The 21,625-nt window shown below is 40.2% G+C and overlaps 1 protein-coding gene across 1 annotated transcript in view; it reads left to right on the top strand.

Annotated features, from left to right (window-relative positions):
* Positions 1 to 1,326: 1,326 nt before the first annotated feature.
* The window catches only part of LOC141432908 (uncharacterized), a 47,220-nt gene continuing 26,921 nt past the window's right edge, over positions 1,327 to 21,625 (top strand). The window contains exon 1 of the mRNA XM_074094741.1: positions 1,327 to 1,646. The gene's annotated coding sequence lies outside the window, so the exon portion shown is untranslated. The remainder of the gene's footprint in view (positions 1,647 to 21,625) is intronic.

Genomic DNA, 21,625 nt, shown 5'->3' with positions numbered 1-21,625 from the left:
ACGTCAATACACCGCTGCAATCCGATGGAACCACTGAGAAAAACACTTAGCCGCACTCGTCCTTAGGGATCTCTTCGACGGCCTTTTGAAACGCACCCACTGAACGCTTCCTCGTGTTCATAAAAAGTTTTCCTCGAAGTTTTTCTTTTATTTTCGGGAATAAATAAAAATCGCAAGGTGCGAGGTCGGGGCTATACGGCGGGTGACCCAGTAATTCCACGTCTGACGTCACTAAATAGTCGATCGTTCGCCTGGCGGTGTGCGACGAGGCGTTGTCGTCGTGGTGGAAGAAGGATCCTACTTCGAGGTCGTTTCTCCCGAACTTTTTCCAATACAAGTGGCAAACAATTGTTAGTGTACCACTCTGCAGTAACTGTTTTTTGATCCTCTAAAACAATTGTCGCATAGTGACCTGTCCTTCCGAAGAACGAGGCCACCATCTTTTTTCCCACGCTTCGACCTCTCTCAAGTTTATTCATTCATTTATTCATTTATTCGTTTCTCTTCACTTTATTTGGCAACTCCTCGAAAGGAAACACCCATTGAGCAGACTTCAACAAAGCTTCCTGACCGCTAAATGTTCATGGAGGATTTTATGCACTTGACTCATACCAATGCCTAAGCTTGTCCGAATCTGCTGATACGTCACTCTTTTGTCAGCCTCTATCATACGCCGCACAACACTGATGTTATTTTCAGTCGTCGCCGTAGAAGGCCGTCCCTCATGCACACCTCACGCAGATCATCGGTGAGATTAGTGCGACCACGTTTAAACTCATTAAACCAGTTGTAAATGGTCGCACGAGATGGGGCTACATCATGAAAGGCCAATCGAAGTCTATCATAACTTTCTTGTTGACTTAAATTACATCTAAAGTCATAAAAAATCATTGCATAAAAATTTTCTCGCGTTAAATTCATGTTGACATGACACAGACCATTTTCAATTGCCGCCAAATCGTAAAACAAATGACAAATTAATGAAATACATACTCAATAGTACATATTGGCAAAGAGTTCCATTTTCAGAATTTAAACTTACTTTTTTATTATATTGTTTACAAGTGGCCAGTTCTAAAAACTTTCAGTGTCGCCCTCGTAGAGCAGCGGACAATAATGGATTTTCATACATTCCTTATGGCCTAGGCCAAGAAGTTATGTAGGGAGCCATAAATGAGAAACTTCATGTCTCCATTTCGTGACATTAACGCATTCATTTCCGAGCATGTTTGAGAACACATATTTATTAAGTATTGCTTGCTCTCTTACACTCTTACCAGACATTATTTTTTTGGTGAACAATAGTGGTCAGTTTACTTGGTTCCTACAAAAAGCGACGTTAAATCGCTAATCACCGGTGCCCGCTCTACTTTGTCAGCTTATCAGCAACTTATCCGCCAGTTAGGCAACTGTCTGACATAGGCAATCCGCTGCCCGCCGCGACCCAGAGCGCACGCGTCAACGTGCTTTGTTTACATCATTCGCTCCTCGGACCTCCGAACAACTAGACTTGTTATCTAGTGAAATACTGAATGAAAACTATATACTTGAACCATAGTTCGGTTCAAAAGGTGTAAGTGAAGTGTCATTGTGTTTTCCAGGTTCAACATTAAAAGACAAGTTTCTGGATTGCTTGCCGTGTTTTGGTGAGTGTTTTTGAGGATTTAATGCGCTTGTTTTTGGGTTTAATCAAAGAATTATGACATCGATTAATATAGGTTAATTATCTAGTGGTAAGTTGGATTTCTTTGGATCTTTTTCTATGTATTAATTGGGAATAAACAATCACAGTTGTTTACAACTAAGGTCTCAATGCTTAGCGTTAACAGGTGGAAAATGTTCATAATATTTGTAACAAATTGGTGTTTAATATGAATTGTCCATAATATTCTAAATAAATGAATGGTATTACTACCGTTTATTCAATCTCTTTGAATTACTCTACATTACCTACATTAATAATGCTATATTCAAACTTGCGTTTGTAGGAACTAAGTAGATAAACGCGGTCTGTATAAACACGCATTTGTCTGAAATATTAACAATTTTACAAATTGGATTATTACTGATACATTCCTAAATATGCAAAAGGATAGGTCAGGGTTCTTACTGAAAACTGAACAAAGTAAATTGTATTTTAGTATACATACCTAGAGTAAAATAGAATAGAATAAAATGTTAATCACAAGCATCTTCAAATTGACAGTGTCTTTCTGAATACATGCTGAAAATACAAAATAGGTACTTTATTACACACTATGTCGACTGCGTATGTAGATGGATGTTTACAATCATATAATATTTGTAGGTATTTCGTATGTAATAATTCAACCTCCATATTATATTTGAGGGGTGCGGAACTCAAGGCCAGCGTGTAGGGAGCCAGTCGTGTCGACTTTTTTTAGCAGCTGTCTAAAAGTTGGTAAATCCCGATAAATATCAGTACCTACATAAAGTTAATAAATAACTAACGAATGTACCTAAATAAGACACATTTTACCACACACACACACACACACACACACACACACACACACACACACACACACACACACACACACATTACAATTAATTAACCCAAAAACTTTTATTAGACCTCCTACTTTGATGTTTTTTTTAAGATACTTAGATATTTATTACAACCATAATCCTAAACCGAATTACCTATTTACCTTGCCACTCCATACTTACACGACTAGTAAGACATACTTATACCGGGTGGGCCCTGTAACAGGAGCAAAAACTTAAACCTCTGGTTCGAGTTTATACTTATGCAACTTTCAAAAATGAAGTAATTTTATCATTATGTTTATTCCAAACAAATTAAATGCTATTTTCAATGTACGGCATCCAATAGCCTAAATGACATCGCATCATCGCCTGTCAAGGTAACAAAATGTCGGATTTAGCAATACATTGCTTGTCCAAATATACCTACTTTAAACTAAATAGTTATAATAAACATCACAATAAAAGTTATTTTCAAAAGTTGTAGAACTAAGTTAGCTCAGGATGAACACCGGAAGCTGTGGTTTAATGTTTGCTCGTGTTACAGGGCCCACCCGGTATACATATAGGTACTCGTAATACGTATGTCTATGGGACACCTTAGTTCCGCAAAAATCTACTAGATAGACCAACGGATACGAGTAGGAATCAATCAAAGAAACTAGGCACTGTTGAAAATTAAAAAAAAATGGAACGCCATAACCTCCCAGGCAAAAGAGCTACTAACTAAACTTATGACTTGCATAGCATTAATAAATAATAGCACAAGACAAGTATAGTAAAGCAGTAGCGAAAAGTGAGCATTTTCATCAGGCAGCTTGAAGTGAGAGAAGCGTGAGTTAAGTAGGGCCTGGACACATGTCGCCGGTACGGTGCCGTCTACGGTGTCACGGCGCGGCGCCGTCAAACGGCGTCGTGCCGAAACACGGTGCCGCGTACGGTGCCGTACACGGCGCCGCGAACGGCGTCGTACCACGGCGCGGTGCCGTGTACGACGCCGTGCACGGTGCATCGCTTGGTAGTTTAACTAGTTTACGTTTTGCTGCTGAACGCATAACACGCAAGTACAACCATCGGTTCAAATATACAAAACAATTGTCGTTTTAAATATATACAAGTATACAGTTTTTGCCTTGACATGGACCAAGAAAAACGTATTCTCCTGCTCCTACTGCTAAGACGACGAATGAAGAAAAAACAGAAACGAACATATTGGGTGAATCCATACATGTCTTTAATGAACCATGATGGAGAGATTTTTATGCACTATTTACTTGCGTGTTATGCGTTCAGCAGCAAAACGTAAACTAGTTAAACTACCAAGCGATGCACCGTGCACGGCGTCATACACGGCACCGCGCCGTGGTACGACGCCGTTCGCGGCGCCGTGTACGGCACCGTACGCGGCACCGTGTTTCGGCACGACGCCGTTTGACGGCGCCGCGCCGTGACACCGTAGACGGCACCGTACCGGCGACATGTGTCCAGGCCCGTACGTCTTCGGATGTATCACATTGCAGTTAGTTTACATAAGCTTTACCTACCATACTTTTAATTACTGCGTCAAATAAGTAATTGAAACATGCCAGTGGAAATCAAGCTATTACGGCGCCACGTATAGTCACAAAGTCAAATGTCCCCGGTAAAAAATCGATTAGTTTTCCCTTGAAATCGTTCACGCACGAACGCCTCTACTTAGCGACCGGCTGAAATCACCTCAATCTGACGTTACCTACATAAATTTACTACATTCCGAACACGACATTTTATGACGATGAACTTTGGTACTGAAACTGAACGATCATCAGCCGGAAGACGTCCACTGCTGAACAAAGGCCTTCCCCTTAGGACGCTACAATGAGCGACAACTCGCCACTTCCATCCGGTTGTCTGCAACTCTTACGATGTCGTCACTCCACCTAGTGGGCGGCCTGCCATGCCAACGCTTCGTCTTTCGGTTCGTGGTCACCACTCCCCTACCAGTACGTAGGGGAGTCTAGTAAGACATGGGTAATCTCGACTCTGACAAGGGATCTGATTCACTAATTCCAGATCCGATATCGGTACCGAATCCGCTTATCGACTCCGACTCCTTTACTCCGGTTATTAGTTTGAAGCGGCTCTGAAATTGGTATCATGCTATCCCTCTTACTCTCATAATAAATGCTATTAGCGTGAACGGGACGGCACATATCCGATCCGATCCAACGTGATTTAACGAAAGTGAAGTGAGTGTTGAATCGATCGCGGGTTGCTCGATCCAATAGGTTGGTCGGAGCTAGTAACTCCTCGGAGTCGATAAGATTTGAAAGTTGTCAATAAAGGATTCGGATCCGCTTAAGGATCTGACTCTTTTGAATCTTCAGATCCGGATTTACCCATATCTAACGCCTACCATAAGCGTCCCACAAAGTGCACCAACAACATTGTGAGAGTTACAGGAAACCGGATGCAAGTGGCGAGTTGTTCATTGTGGCGTTCTTGAGTGGAGACCGCGAATCGGCAAGCGTGGCGTGGGGCGCCCTCAGTCTAGGTGGATCGATGATCTTCGCAGGGTAGCTGGCAGTAACTGGATGAGTGGGTGAGGATCGTCCTCAGTGGCGATGCAATTGGAGAGGCCTATTTCCAGCAGTGGCCGATGATGAAGAAGGAGGCTTTTGTTGAACAGTGGACGGTTTACGGCTGATGATAATGAATGATGATAACTTTGATCTTGAATTGTTACGACTCTACTTCCGTAGCGACATTTTATACAGGCAGCTAAAGTATCTCTACGTGGTAACTACAAGATCACGTTTCATTAGCACCCCAGTATAATGTGCGTAGCTACATACATGTAATGTTTACCTACGTACAAGTAAATTACCTATTGAAGACTAAGTTTACTTATCTAAATGCCCGCGGCTTCGTCTCCTTGGAATAAAAAAGGCAATTTTAGTTCTGTTCCGTCTGGACAGACGTTTCCAAACATCATTTCTACTTACCTATATACAATAACTATATTAGAACTGCACTTCTTTGACTGTTAGGGTTTGGTTGACAAACGCCGCTGGGGTGAGCCGATTGGTAGATTATGAATATAGCGGTCAAATTTGTATATATTTATTCGACTGGATGTCAAACGAGCAAGTGGATCTCCTGATGGTAAGAGATCACCACCTCCCATAAACATTTGCAACACCAGGGGTATTGCAGATGCGTTGCCAACCTAGAGGCCTAAGGTATCCCACCTCAAGTGCCAGTAATTACACCGGCTGTCTTAACTCTCCACGCCAAAATGCAACAGTGCAAGAACTGCTGCTTCACGGCTGGATTAGCGAGCAAGATGGTGGTAGCAATCCGGGTGGTCCTTGCACAAGGTCCTACCACCTGCAAAACGACATACGATACTTGTTGCAGTATCCTATTATTCCCATAAAAATATAAATGCGAAAGTTTATAAGTCTGTTTGATTGTTTGATTTCACGCCTTATCCGCTGAAACGATTTAAATGAAATTCGGTATACAGATAGAGTAGTAATAGTAGTTCGGTAAAGAGTTTGAGACCCGGGGAAGGACATAGTATAGTTTCTATCCCGGAAAATTGCATAGTTCCAGCGGGTTAGCGATTAACGAATAAATCCGGACGGAGTCGCGGGCAACAGCCAGTTACTAATAATCTGTGCTAATATGTCCAACATTACTGCAGTTTAACGCATTATATCGATGTGATTTGTTTGCATTACGGCTGTAATAGCACTTCATTGTTTGTGGCATTGCGGCGGTTCCGTGTGCCGCCAAGGCTTTGTATTTTCAAGGAAAAAAGTGGAAAATCTTTGAACAAACAGCATTGAGCCATAAAAATATTTCTTACATCGACTGCTCTAGAAAATACACTATTTGTTGCCTTAAAATATTTATGCGGACTCCTTAAACAACATGGGATTACAATTAAAATATGTACCGACATATATTTATATATGTATCATATGTACAGTCGAGTTCATTAACTTGTGTGCAAAGATTTGATCATAAGTATCTAAACACGCTTTGACTGGTTATCTAGTCAAATGAAAATAAGGGCCGAAATAATAATTAATAAGTGCATATTACATATAGCCTACATTGAATAAAGATATTTTGAATTTGACATTGATAGAATTACATTTATTAGTATTTTCGTTTTACCAATGAAATGAGCCAATCGTGAGCAAGACTGTAGCTTCAAACGGACCTCTCGATATGATGTAGCGACATTTTACCTGACAAGAAAAACCTTTATAAAACTGAATATTTCTAGACGTATTATTGTTAAAAACAACTGAGAACTCGAACATCTATGTACTTAAATACTGAAAAAGAGTACCTAAGAGCCACTGCTATTGTTTCCTCGATGCGAACCCATCAGTAAAAATAACCAATTACTCAATTAGATTAGTCGGTACTTTTTTGAACGTACCTATTCTTCGTTATTAGATTTGCATTGTTTGCTATCGATAACATTACCTATAATGCTTTTGGGGTAACAGTTTAAGACCGTTTTTAACCCCCAACACAAAAAGAGGTGGTATTAGTTTGACGCTAATGTCTGTCTGTCTGCCTGTGCTTCGTAGCTCTCAAACGGGTGGACCGATTTTGATGCGCTTTTGACACGTAAAAGCGAGATTCCTTGCAGTGGTTCTTAGCTATTTTCAGTAGAATCGATTCAGGCATTTTTGTGATATTGAACTTTGAAATGACAATGACAGATTTTTAATTATTCTAAGTTGGTTAGTTTAATTACCAAGAAACTATTACAATCTGTTATCATTTGTGACCGTAACATCGAGGTCAGTTTTCATCATTTAAACCGAAGAGTATTACTTAAACTGTAAAAGTTAGTATCGTAACAATTCTAAAGCACTGAGTCACTCACAGTCAATTGATTGTTGACAAGACCCGCCGGACTTAATTTGGCGCCAATTAATTTTGTCACAGGCACTTCATTACCCGTTGTGTGGCTAATAAACCAGCTTGCCATTTTCTTCGTCCTTTTTTGCCACCCAATGCTGTAGGCTTCCAGCAAGTAGGTACGCGCCATTTTGCTAAAAAATGACATCTTCGTCGCTACCATAAAACGACGTAACGGAAGACTGCACACTCCGGTAAAAACTCAGAGCGCAGGACTAAACATCTGCTAGTGCATGACAGGCAGGTAGGTACTTGGAAATTAAATGAATCGAAGTCACCGTTCCATCGTGGGAGTGGTCTACCGACATCTCTGTCTGTTCTGGGCGTACCAATGTCCTCAGCGATCCCTGGCGCGACTTATATGGCCCGCCGCCATTTCATTTCGCAGACGAGCAAATTCATTGTTTGGGGAATGCTACTTATAGAGCCGGGAATTGCACTCGGGTGTTCATCAATTCGGAATGCTGCACTTCTAGGCTATCGAATTTGACGATTCAGTTTTATGACTTTCTTCATAATAGCCGTGGCATGGGGACTCAAAACGTTAGAAACTGACTCCAAAGTTTACATAGCAAGTATTTGAAGTAGGTAGTTAGTAGTACTTCTACACATGTAGGTAGTACAATGTTTTTCCATCGTATTTTGTCGCAAAAGTTCGTATTTATCTTTACATTATTCATTTCAAAGTCAAAGTCAAAGTCAAAATATCTTTATTCAATTTAGGCTATAACAAGCACTTATGAAAAGCCGTGGTGGCATAGTGGTTTGACCTATCGCCTCTCAAGCTGAGGGTCGTGGGTTCAAACCCCGGCTCGCACCTCTGAGTTTTTCGAAATTCCTGTGCGGAATTACATTTCAAATTTACCACGAGCTTTGCGGTGAAGGAAAACATCGTGAGGAAACCTGCACAAACCTGAGAAGCAATTCAATGGTGTGTGTGAAGTTCCCAATCCGCACTGGGCCCGCGTGGGAACTATGGCCCAAGCCCTCTTGTTCTGAGAGGAGGCCTGTGCCCAGCAGTGGGACGTATATAGGCTGGGATGATGATGATGAAGCACTTATGAATGTCAAAAAAAATCTACCACCGGTTCGGAAAAACCTCTGCTGAGAAGAATCCGGCAAGAAACTCAACGAGGTATCTATTTTTTTTTTAAAACAGATTTACAATATTAGATTTGGAACGTCGTAGTCGTAGGTCGTGCTAAAGTTTGATTCACACGTCGCGTGCCTGCTTCAGTTAAGGCGGTTTCACACTCAAAGAACAGAAACTAAATTAGGACAATGTCCTTTATACACGCGAATCGCAGGTCAAGAAACTACGCGTATGACTTAGTTTCAAAGTTTAGTATGCTATGCTAAGCTAGCAAAAATACGAATAAACGGGAACTATAAAATTTTCAGGATAAAAAATATCCTATGTTCTTCCACATTCAATTCCAACATGATTGTTATGAGTACTTTACGTCGGCCCGAAACTATCAAATAAAATCGACCAAGAGCGTGTCGGACACGCCCAAGATAGGGTTCCGTAGCCATTACGAAAAACTTAAGTATTATTTTTCTAAGGATTTCGTATTTTATACGGAATTTTCCAAGTTTAGGTATATTTTATACCTTAGGCTGCTATTTACTCTTAAACTACTAATAATTCTCAAGCAAACTTAGCCGTTATAGTTTTCCTTGAAAGTTTGATATACACTACCATCGTGAATTTTTAAAATTTTTTTCACCCACCGGTTTAGATTTTAGTGGAGGCGGGACGCTCGATTTTCATGAACATTTGCACTTTAGTTGAATATTTCGCAAACAAATCACTGAATCGGAAAATTGTCTGGATAAATACCTATCCAACGATACCCCACACTATAGGGTTGGATGAGAAAAAAAAATCACCCCCACTTTACGTATATGGGGTAACCCTAAAATAACCCTCATTTTTTTATTGACCCATTTTGTCGGCATAGTTTACATATATATATATATATATATATATCCGTGCAAAATTACAGCTTTCTAGCATTGATAGTCTCTGAGCAAAGCCGCGGACGGACGGACAGACAGACAGATAGACAGACATACATGGCGAAACTATAAGGGTTCCGTTTTTGCCTCTCCTCTCTCTTCTCTCTTGCTCTCCTGATGGTTAGTGAAGAGGTGAACTGAGATGAGCACGCTTGCCTCCCACGAGATATAACTACAAAATATCTAATTTCATATTAATAACGTTCACAAGATATAATGAACGTTAGCTTTAACAACAAAAAGTTCTCTTAACGTATAACGCTTAAATTATATACCTAACGTATTTTTGTATAACTTCAATTGTATAAGATTTACATGGACTAATTTATTTTAACCTATCAAACATTAAGTATATCACTCATGATATAGGTACCTATAATAATATGTGTAATGGTGATTTTCCACCGGCGCGGCGAGACGACACGAGGCGAGACGAGAATTTAAAATTTGTATGAGGCGCTAATATAGCGCCTACAGACTCACGCGAGAAGTCTTGCCGAGAAATTGAGCGAGAACCGAGAAGGCATCTACACTCATGCGACCTTCTCATTCGCATTCTCGATCGTTATCCGGAATGGACGACAGTGCAGCGGCTTGCATCCCATAAAATAGGCTTTTTTTTTATTCGACTGGATGGCAAACGAGCAAGTGGGGTCTCCTGGTGTAAGAGATCACCACCGCCCATAGACAACTGCAACACCAGGGTATTGCAGATGCGTTGCCAACCTAGAGGCCTAAGATGGAATACCTCAAGTGCAGTTATTTCACTGAATGAACATGTTCTATGAACTTTAATTCTAATGCGTTACTCCACATTTATAGCACTGAATTACACTTGTAAACACGACAACGTCGACAACACACAATTAAGTCCACGGTCGCACTGAGACCGAACAAGAATGTAATACCGTTCTCGTGTCTCGCCCGAGAAACCTTTGAAAAATACCGACACGAAAGAGAAAGAAAGCGATCACATTCACGCTTCTCGGTGTTCCAGGGTTTTTGGCATGAGTCTTTATGCGGCATATATGCATTCTCGCGCGCCCGCCGCGAGCCGCCGCGGGCGCCGTCATACTAAATTCAATTCTCGTCTCGCCTCGCCGGTGGAAAATCATCTTAAATGTTAAATTATGTGGCGGCGAGCAAGCGAAGCGAGCGAGCAAGACGAAACTGGACAGAAGCGACTTGGATAGGTTAGGTTCAGGGTTCAGATGACTAAGGCGGGAGCGAATCGTAGCGTATAGTTAGATTTTTTTTTTGTAACTGAGCGGAAAAAATTAATTGCGTGCTTGATTGTTTGCTTGCATCAAAGTTTTGAATTAATTAGGTAAGTATAAATTTTAAATCTTAGGTGTTGAGCGTTATATCAATTGATAAAGAACGTTAATACTTACCTTACAAAATTAGATATTTTAAGATTATACTTTTCGTTAATTATATCCGGTGAACGTTATACTAAACGAGTAAATAAAGTGAGCTTATATATTATGAATATTAGATAATACGTTGTATATCTCGTATTACTTACCCTGCCTTAAATGCCCATTCGTCTACACAACAATCACTTTCGCTTTTAAAACATTATAGTAGAATCGTTGGATATTATCAACGAGCCGTAAAAACACAGTCTTAATGCGTCACCCACCCCTGAGCTACTTAAACTTTTCGTGGTATATTAGCAGGTTTCCAACTAAAGGCAGCCGATGGCCCGGTCAGATTAACTGCACGCAAGTGCCAAGATTTTTACAACAGATTGTTGGCTAGATCAACAAAGTCATTAAACTCTACTCGATAAGTATTATGATAACTATTACAACACCAACATAACGAAACGAGTAAATAGGTAGGTAGGTTACCTCGACGTTTCGGCAAATTGCAGTGGCCATATAGAAGTAAGTACTTAGGTAATGTTAACCTGTATTTATTTATGTATACGGTTATAATTTGAAGTCTACGATTACGTAAAAGAACAGGCTCTATCCACGACCAATGAATTGGCAGTTCAACTAGCGTCTCAACCGCTATCAGTATCCGGTCGTAGATATTGAAGAAATGAGCGATACAGAGCAATTTTTTTTATAAAATAAAACAGTGTGGTACAATTTATCGCTCTATTATTTTATTTGACGACCGGATGGCTAAGTGGTTAGAGGACCTGACTATGAAGCTTGAGGTCCTGGGTTCGAATCCCGGCCGGGGCAGATATTTGTGTGAATAACACGAATGTTTGTTCTCGGGTCTTGGATGTTTAATATGTATTTAAGTATGTATTTATCTATATAAGTATGTTTATCCGTTGCCTAGTATCCATAGTACAAGCTTTGCTTAGTTTGGGACTAGGTCAATTGGTGTCAAGTGTCCCATGATATTTATTTATTTATTTATTTGGAGGTTATGGTAGTGTGGTATATGCGCTACCCCATACATTACACTTACACGATCGCTATTAGCAGAGCTACTACGAAACTGGAAACTTGTCGTATTAAATAGTACAAGTGTCAGAGGGACCGAACGACACGAGTTTCGAGTTTCGTAGTAGCCCTGCTGTTTCAGTTCGGTCAGTTTTTGATTATTTTATTTGTAAGGTAGTTTGCTTTTTTTCTCTTTTAATAAACACAATAGTGGACGGCCGTGTTTTTATACTGCTACAAAATACCAAGACCTTACTCCAGACCAGGATATATTTTAGGAAAACGCTAATAAAAGTGCCCGAATACACCTTGGTCGTCGCTTGGTAAATATGCGGGCTTACCACTTTCTATTTCTCTATCAGTAGGTACGCTAGGTAAGTATATAATACATTACAAAATAGTTGTTCAATATGTGAATTGTCCTAGATAATATATGTGTCACCGCTTTAACTACAGTCCCAAATCAGCAAACTGTCCGTCTTGCGAACGACGCTGATCCTTTTGGACTTTTGATGTCAAACACAAATTTTTTCATCACATAGTGCATGGCGTTTCAATTTAGGTCCAGTTCTTTGTCTAGGCATTTGCTAATCTGCGGTATTGTGTGAAAGCACTCGCTTGCCTCACAGGTCGGTGAGTTTTTCCTCCATTGTGTGCAAATGAGCAATGTCTAAGCACCACTGATTAATAGTCTGTTGATATGCTATTGTATTATCATTATATGATTATTATGTACATGTTTTTGTTTACAATTATTATTTAGAATTAAAAAAAATCAAATCCACGATCGAATTAAAAAGACTTTAGGTACCATCAGCCAAATATGTGGTCTACCACCCTTAAGTTGATAATCGTTTGCATGTCATAAAACAATAATGCCGATAGACTGTCCGTCAACTTGAAAGGAACTTGTTTAAAAATTGATACCACTTATTTGGCTGATGGTAGGTAGGACGTCCTACGCTGTGCTTGCCGAACCGATTAAACCATTTATTTACTTTCCCAATGCTTAACACAAGATGTTTAACTAAATCAATTTAACCTCAGTAACGTTGTTTAAAAACCTCTTCACTCCCTATATTTTTCCAACAACAATATTTGCAAGGGCTGGCTGTTTACTCTCGGTTGCCAACGTCACTTGGTTCTTACTGCTATTGCATAAAGCCCATGGATTTGTATGGAACATGAATGACTCTTTGTGTGGGCATGGGCTTGCCAGCTGGCCGGACGCGCTGCGAATCATTCAGCAGGGCTACTACGAAACTCGAAACTCGAAGTTCGTGTCGTATGGTCCCTCTCGCTCTCGTATTAAATAGTACAAGTGTCAGAGGGACCGCACGACACGAACTTCGAGTTTCGAGTTTCGTAGTAGCCCTGCTGAACCTAGTTTTGTTTGAGCGGACTGTGGTAGAGATTAGAACTTAAAGTGTCGATTTATTATTTGATTCGGTACATATTATTGCAAACAACACAATGGAAATTAACGTACTTAATGAAAACAATTTCAGTGTCATATGTATCATCATCATCATATTCAAATTCAAATATTTTATTCATATAACATTTCACACGGTAATTATTTTTTTTAATATACAATAGGCTAAATACTAGGATATATAAACGTGTGCCTGAACTAGGATTCCCTGTGTTTCAGGCAAAATAGATCATTTTTTTAATCTTAATTATTCACAATGCAGAATTTAATGCAGTTATAACTAGTAAATAACACTTTTAGTGATATGACTATTATAATAATAAACGTTATTTCCCAACAGTCAATAAACATAGGTATCTTTGTATTTCATGTTTTGGAGGGCTGTTCGGTCGGAGCGCTCTCTTGCATTAAACATAGGTAGCTGATATAATGTACAAATGCACTAGATTTTAGCCCCGGCTTCGCACGCGTAAACCTTAGATCCAGTAGTTGAATTGAATTTCAGGATGTTACTGAACATCATGGGAATCTCTGAAAATTACATCGAGGATTTCATTAACGTTTCACAAAAAGCACCCACGCCAAATTCTGGTCTCTAAAATAATCTCAATTTTAAATGAAACCCAGTCATCTAACGGTCAATATGTTCTTACAGTTTTAAGTACTAGAAGGTGTCATAAAAACTATTGTACCACTTTAAAACGTTGCACTTTTTGTTGCAGACGCAATCTAGGTGCAGTAACGGTTAGAAATCGGATATAGTTAAACAGAAGTCAGATTCGCTTCGACTTTAACGGTATCTTAAACCGTACAGTCAACTGCTTTCGAGTCATCCTAGCCTATATAAGTCCCGCTGCTGGACACAGGCCTCCTCGCAGAACGAGAGGGCCTGGGCCGTTAGTCACCATTGAATTGCTTGGCAAGTTTGCGCAGCTTTCTTCACATTCACAACATTATCCTACACCGTAAAGCTTGAGGTCAATTTCAAATTTAATTGCACCCATGAATTTCGAAAACTCAGTATCCAATAAGGACTATTTTTTGAGCTATGAACCTTAATTAGGCGCCGTTTCCACTAGAAAGGGTGTGTTGCGAAGAATGTGTTTTCATGAACTAATTCAAATTCAAAATTCAAATGATTTATTCAGTAATAGGCCGCAATGGGCACTTTTACACGTCATTTTTTAAACTACCAGAACTAATAGAAGGGAATTAAGCTTTTGTTCAACAGAGGACCTATTCCGGCTGATGATGACGATGAAGATAATGATGATGATGATGGTGAAATAAGTGAAATACCCGAAGAATTGTAAGCTAACCTGCACTGACCGCAATGAGAGACTGTGATGCTTTACCAATGACGTTGTATAAACAATATAGCTGCGCGTACGACTAAGCCATGAACTCTACACCGTAGCATTCGCCGCGGCTCACTGCGCAGGCGTAGCCAATGCCTGGTGGACCGTTACAGTAGCAAGATGACAATATGCCACTGACGAAAATGAACGAGAGAATATTATTGCCTTGGCTGATGAGAATCTAAATTGTACCGCGTGTATTTTTTATACGAAAAAAAAGTAACTAGACGGTGATTTTAGTGCTACAAAGTGGTATTGAGATAAATTTTAAATGTAGCGTTAACTACCAAAGGCCTTCTGACGCTCTCTTTCTGACGCTCGCGATCGCCATCAAGTGATAGATTTCGCATACCGGATGTGGCCTGTAATACGAGCAAAAGATTAAAACATAGATCGTCCTCGTCAAACTGAACAACATTAGTCCAGCGACTTTTAAAAACAATGGACCCTTTTTTCATACAAATTAAATACTGCTATCAATGTACGCCATCCTAGAACACAACTGACGTCGCCTGTCACGCTACAAACATCAAGCATTTTGCTTTACATTGCTTCTTTGAATAAACTTAAAAGTGTAATAAAAATTAAAAAACTTTTTAAAAGTCGCTGAACTAATGTTGTTCAGTTTGACGAGTATGATCTATGTTTAAATTATTTTCTCGTATTACAGGCCACACCCGGTATAAAAACTGTAATTTGATTGCGATCGTGAGCGTCAGAAACGTTAGGCAAGACGGCCTCAGGCCGTGTATGTTTTGTGTTTTATTTTGTTTCTAAATTTTTATTTCTACATGCCTTTCTCTCTATGTTTCACTTACCCTCTCTAAAAAACTTGAGCTAAGAATATTCTTCCAGCGATGCTTGCGCGAATCAAAAGTAGGAACATAAAGTTAGGTTAGAGTAAGTTTTATAAATATTGTGTATCCTTTTTTGTCTCAATTTTTTACTTAATTCGGAGGGTTAGGTAAGTTAAGTATTCGTTATTTCTATATACAGCAAACTCATGATCAAAATAACACGTGTTCCCTTTATCAAATGTAATCTGTTGTGCTAAATATTGTACGGTATCGGGTATTGACCTGGCCGGGGTCAACGACCTGCACCCTTCCCAAAAGTCCCTTTAGGGGCAGGTGAGGACTCCCTTCCGAGTGTTAGTAGGTCAATTGAAGTATTGTGTCTAGACAACAGATGCTCGTTAGAAAGCTCAATGAAGGGTCAAGTTTGACCTCGTAATACCGATTTTGAAACTGCAGCCAGTGCAGTGAAAAATCAAACTTCTAACTCTACGCAATCAAATACATACTACGTTCGAAAAACATAATCATAATACTAATATTACAAATACGAAAGTGTGTGTGTTAGTATGTTTGTGTGTTTGTCCGTCTTTCACGTCGAAATGGAGCGACGGATCGTCGTGATTTTTGGCATACCTAGAGATAATTTTATGGGCCAGAGAGTGACGGCTACTTTTATCCCGGAAAATGCACAGTTCCCGACGGAACAGCGCGCGATAACCGAATACCACGCGGGCGAAGCCGCGGGCAAAAGCTAGTTTGTTATAAAGGTACCTAGCTCTTGTAACACAACTAATAAAAGAAATCTGAATATCTCAATTTTTTACGTCTGTCTATCTATTTCAGTAACCAATCTAAAATGAACTGACACTGCGTACTTAACAAGCAGGGCTCTGGTAACACAGCAGTGGCGTGCTGGTGTCAGATATTTTCGTGGTAAAGCCGTAGTAAAAATCGCTTATATCTTTCATAAATTCTGTATGTCTTGATTCTATTTTATAAATATTGGGCAAGCCGGTGAGAATAGGATTCTATGAACACTTTGCTACTGTAAGACAGAGATATTTTTAAATACCTATAAATTTGTACGAAATCCTCGGTGCAAGGGTCCGGCTCAGATTCGGCCGGTTTAACATGTCTAAGTTTTAACTGTCTGTATAATCGTGTACTGCCGTTTCGCACATTTTTTTCCAAATGTTTCATTTCCCAAGTATCAAATTTCTCCGAAACCAAAAATTTTTGTCAGAATATTTTCTTACGGTTTTATAGAGCACAGTAGGTTAGGTTGGGTTTGATTTATGAAAGTTCCGAAAATAATATGGTTTCGGAGAAATTTAATACTTGGGAAATGAAACATTTGCCAAATGATTGCGAAAAATATTTTGCCCAAACGGCAAAGAACCCTGTATAATATACAGACAGTATGTATAGTCTGAGGTATAGTCCAAGAAACTAAATCGCGTACCAGGGTAAAATCTTTGCCCTACGATGTCATATTGACATTCCATACATATCTGCCAAATAATGCACATGTATGAAAATGCGGCAGATTTTAACATCCTATTAAAATTTAATTCTCAATCTCTGTATTAAACTAAGCTTCGGTTTGCCTGGAAATTTTGCATCGGTCAGACAATATTCAACACGAAACGGAATACTAGCAAAAATCCGGAAGCTCCGCCGTGCGTCTGCCTGCGCGCGCGCATTCGTATGCAAATACCATTGTTTGGGCATGCGCAACACGCTGGCGTCTGACAGGTGACACAGGTATGGCTAAATTTTGCAGAGCAGCCAGCATGAGTGGCGGTGCTCGAAACATATTTCTTTGACAAGTCTGCGTGGGATGAAAACAATTCGAAACAGATGAAAGAATAAGTTTCTCGTCACTACTTTGAAAAAATCTCGTATCTCAAATCAATACGTCAACAAATTTGACCCTTTAAACAATGTTCATTAAGTTCACTCGGAAAGATCAACGATTTTGAGATACCAGCTTTTTTCAAAGTAGTGACGATTTGTGTCTCGTTTGTGATTCGTTGAAATGAAATAACTAAATGAACTAATCGTCATCTATCGTTATTTTTCCTGTCAATAAACTCTCATTGACCTAGTTCTTATTTTAAATACTCAAGGCTCCAGAACAATCATTACAAATATCAGCACCGACTGAGGACCGAAGCCTGGATCTCAAGCTTCCAAGACAAGGTTCTCTAACCACTTGAAAATGCAATCGTCAATGTATGAAACCCAACGGAAATTTTTCGCAGAATATTGGATAAGTAATACAGCTTTACTTTAATAATATTCCAGTCTATAACGTTGCATTTTTTGTACCACTTTGCCACACTACGAGCTTAGAACTTCACACTTATCTTATCAAAACTCAAGATAACTTACTCGCAAAGCTAACAAAGTTCCATAACGTTATCGTTCACTTCACTTAACATAACTCAGCTCGAAGTATAATCCTTAGTATACTTCAATCATCCCAGACTATTTACGTCCCACTGCTGGGCACAGGCCTCCTCTCTGAATGAGAGGGCTTGGGCCATAGTTCCCACGCGGGCTTTACACGTACCACTTCACCATAAATCTCGAAGTAAATTTCAAATGCGATTTCACATTTGAATTTCGAAACCTCAGATGCGAGTCGCAAAATAAATAATTACTTGCGTGTCCTACGGCTTAAGAGATTAAAAGTTAAACCTACCACAGCTAAAGATCCATAGATGCTTGAAAACTGTATCACTGTAGGATGATTCAATAGCTTTATTTATAGTAAATTCATAGGAAATCTTAGATAAAGAATATGTAACAAGGTCCCCATAAACACCTCATCTCAACGTCCTTGGTTGTGCATTATCACATACCCGACGAGGCTCGTAAATCGGTAACTCGTAAAAACTAATCGTAAACTCGTCAATACGCGAGTAAACGCGGTTTAACGCGAGATGAGGTGGATTGGCCGAGAGATTGGATTACTGGCAGTTACCGACGTTTTATACTCGTTTGTTTTATTGGTTTGTTTTGCGAGTCCCTTTGGTTCTAGTAAATATTTGTTACTAGGTGTTGACTGCTTCATAAGTGAATTTGTTTCCCGTGGAAACTATGAAATTCACTCATATTAAATATAATGACCCGGATAACTCACGTCTTAAATCGAGTTTAGCTCGACATGTTTCGGGCTAATCCGTAGCCCTTCGTCTTCGGAGCAACGCGACTCAGCGGCTGCTGCAACACGCGCACTGCGCGCCGCCGCTCTGCTCGCGCGACTACCCGACGAAACTGACACCGGCACACAACTACCCGCGTTTTCATCATCATTACAACTGTCAAACTGTCTGTCTGTCTGTCGCGCGAGCAGAGCGGCGGCGCGCAGTGCGCGTGTTGCAGCAGCCGCTGAGTCGCGTTGCTCCGAAGACAAAGGGCTACGGATTAGCCCGAAACATGTCGAGCTAAACTCGATTTAAGACGTGAGTTATCCGGGTCATTATATTTAACTATGAAATTGTCCGGAATTAGGTAAAATAATCACGATTATCATCATGTCAGCCGAAAGACGTCCACTGCTGGACATAGGCCTCCCCCGAGGCTCTCCACTCAGACCGCTTTTGTGCTTTCCGCATCCAACGCCATCCCGCGATCTTAACCAAAAAAAGGTAAATAATATCTTGGGACAAATTACACTAATTGACCTAGCCCCAAACTAAGCAAAACTTGTACTAAGGGTGCGAGACAACGGATAGACATACATATAGATAAATATATACTTAAATACATACAAACATCCGAGATTCAAGTACATTTCGTATTCATAACACAAATGTAAGGATTGATAACTCAGATTCCGCCATAATGCTTTATTGCTGTCTCCTTCTTACATACTACGTTAATCCTATAATAAACTAATCTTCCCTTTCATTCATCGCTCAAGCTCACTGTGCATACCTCTCTGTCTTACATCAATTAAACTCACGCATTCTGTCTCTTTCGCACCCATACGTTCCTATTAATTATCACCTTACACAAATATTTGTCCGTCACGAGGATCGAACCCTCAACCGTTAGCTTCATAGTCAGGGCACTAACAACTTAACTATCCGGTCGTTAAAACCATCCTATGTACCTACAGTCAATGTCATAAATAAGTGATCACTTTTGTACCTTGTGACTTTAACGACATGTTTGAAAACGGAATTGTGTAACGACTGAAAGCAAAAAGGTACAGAAATGATCACTTATCTATGACGTTGACTGTACTTCCCAGATGCTTCTACTATCTACATAGGTACCAAATTTAGTCTTTGTGGCCTAGTGGTTTGATTCAAGGCATTTAATTTAGAGGGTCGGGGGTTCTTGAGTATATTGGAATTTACATAATGTGAAAAAAATAAGGCACACGTTGCGAATAAATTCAATGATGTTTGTGTGAAGTACTCAATCGGCACTGGGCCCGCGTGGGAACCAGAGCCCAAGCCCTCTCATTCTGAGAAGAGGCCTGATAGTGAGACCTATGTAAGCGTAGATGAAATGACGCAACATTGTCAGCCAAACTAAGGCCAAACTACGAGTACATAGCATAAGTACATAAAATTAGTTCGTTGAAGTGGCGTTGGGCTGGCCACGACTGTCGCAGGACCGATGAACGGTGGAGCAGACGAGTCCTCGAATGGAGACCACGGACGGGATGACCTTAAGAGGATCGCTGGCGGCGGATGGATGCGAGGGGCTGAAGACAGAGTGTTGTGGCGCGCCATGGAAGAGGCCTATGTCCAGCAGTGGACTGCTGTAGGCTGATGATGATAGCATAAGTGTCCGTATCCATCAAATTCCAAGTCCATCTGATCACTAAAGGTGTTTGAAATTCGACTTGCAATATTTGACCGCAACAATCATTGTGATTTATAATGTATATAAAGGTTTGTAATATTGGCGACTGTATGTATGTCTCCAAAGGAAACAAACTGCTTAAGTAGTTGCGGTTATTCAAAGAGCTCGGCTTCCTTTTGCCACTTTGTAACCCGACGCCGCGGCTCCACTTCCTCGCTTCATCACTTGTCGCTAATGCACTATTGAACCATTTGATTGCTGTCCTGGCCTGAGGCCTTCTTGTCTTCTTTTTATTACAAGCTTTTATTTACTTTCACCTGTCCCGTTGTCTGTCTGTCTGTACTAATCAAATCTTGCAAGTTAAATTTGACCAACTTCCAGTAGTCAGATTGACTTGGGAATAATTAATGACATTGTAACGGATACTCACGTCTTAAACCGAGTTAGCTCGACATGTTTCGGGCTAATTTCGTAGCCCTTCTTCTCAGGAGCCGCGACTCGGCGGCTGCCGCAACACGCACCCTACGCGCCACCGCTCTGCTCGCGCGTGTTGCGGCAGCTGCCGAGTCGCGTGCTCCTGAAAAGAAGGGCTACGAAATATCCCGAAACATGTCGAGCTAAACTCGGTTTAAGACGTGAGTTATCCGTTACAATATCATTAATTATGAGTGAGTCACACGGTAGTTACATGTTCAAAATGACTTGTGTAAATCGCGTGACAATACAATAATCCAGTAGTGACATCCTGGTAGTCCAGCCAGAATCGTCTCCGCAGGACGGAACTCTTCAACGGTTAATAGCATCGACTTGAAATTTGGTTTGCAAGTGTATTGGGTGACAATGCAAGTACAGTCAGCAAAAAAGCTTGTATTAAAAATGTTTTTTTATGGTTAGGTTATTTTATATGATAGCTAACATAGCAATTAGCAGCCAAGCTACGGAGTGGCCGGCCCTTTCAGAAATGAGCAGGCTTTGTATCGGTCCGGAAATACTGGCGCAAAACCTAGCAACTTAAAAAAAACGCCAAATGCGTCAACAATACAAATAGGTAAGTATTCTTTATTAAAAACCACAAATCAGTACATTAACTTTATACAAAAACAAAGTACCTACAGAGAAAATACTTAGGTGGTCTAATCGTATCGCTTAAAAGCGATCACATTCATTCAACTTTTGTTATTTAGTTTTTCAGCGAAGCAAAAGGCTTGTTGGATGGGGACGCCAACTAAAACTGTGTCAAACTAACTCGATGTTACCGCAAACTTTTCAGTTTATTGTAACTGTAGCGGAAACGTGCCAGAAAAATAACTGGAGTTCTAACTTTTTATTAACTTACTA

This window comes from Choristoneura fumiferana, chromosome 11 (genome assembly GCF_025370935.1).
Source record: "Choristoneura fumiferana chromosome 11, NRCan_CFum_1, whole genome shotgun sequence".
Lineage (NCBI taxonomy): Eukaryota > Metazoa > Arthropoda > Insecta > Lepidoptera > Tortricidae > Choristoneura > Choristoneura fumiferana.
This window is presented reverse-complemented; position numbering and strand designations above follow the sequence as displayed.